We start from the raw sequence: 790 nt of genomic DNA on the forward strand, positions 1-790 counted from the left end.
TAAGCAGTAGTTGAGACAGATTAATGATCAAAACCTTTCACGGCAACACGTTCAGTTTCACCAACATCATTTATCTCCTGCTGATGTACATTAATGTCAAACTGTGCTAAAACAAACAACCTGAGAACTGGGCATGTGATGGTTTGGGCTTGTAAGAATAATGATTTTTCCATAAGAAATAATGTTCGTGTGTGGTGTGTGTCTCTTCGCTTTTGTCTGTGTCTGTTTGCCTCTTTGTGTACCTCAGTCTGTGGGCAGGCGTGTCTGTTTGCATCCGTGTATACATGTGTACTTATTGGTGTGTGTGTGTGTGTGTGTGTATACCCTATCGCTGTCTAGGTTTGTGTATGTGGCTGTGTTGTTTTTGTGTGTGTCTGTCTGTCTCTGTGCGTCAGCCCTTCAATCTGTTTCAGTAACTCTGTGCTGCTTGAAATATCTCTGTGTTTATGTGACTGACAAAGATTGTTGGTCGCCTCTCTCTCTCTCTCTCTCTCTCCCCCCCACCCCCCCAAGCTCCGTTATTCTGTTTGAGTTGAATGCCATCTGCCGAGCAAAGTCAGTAGATGTGGATTCTACAATAATTCACAAATAACATTTAAAGAATGAACAAGAAGTTTATGACTTTCTTTCATCTCACAGCTGCCACCTTCTCTGAAATATTTCGTGAATACCAATAGAGCTTTTGCAATGTTGTCAAGAAAGGGTTTGGGTTATTACTGAGGGATTAGAGCTGCAGCAGGAACCAATTCCATTAGTGATGATTAGCACTGGGCAAAGTAGAGAGATCAGG

The sequence above is a fragment of the Chiloscyllium punctatum genome, chromosome 4 (genome assembly GCF_047496795.1).
Source record: "Chiloscyllium punctatum isolate Juve2018m chromosome 4, sChiPun1.3, whole genome shotgun sequence".
NCBI lineage: Eukaryota > Metazoa > Chordata > Chondrichthyes > Orectolobiformes > Hemiscylliidae > Chiloscyllium > Chiloscyllium punctatum.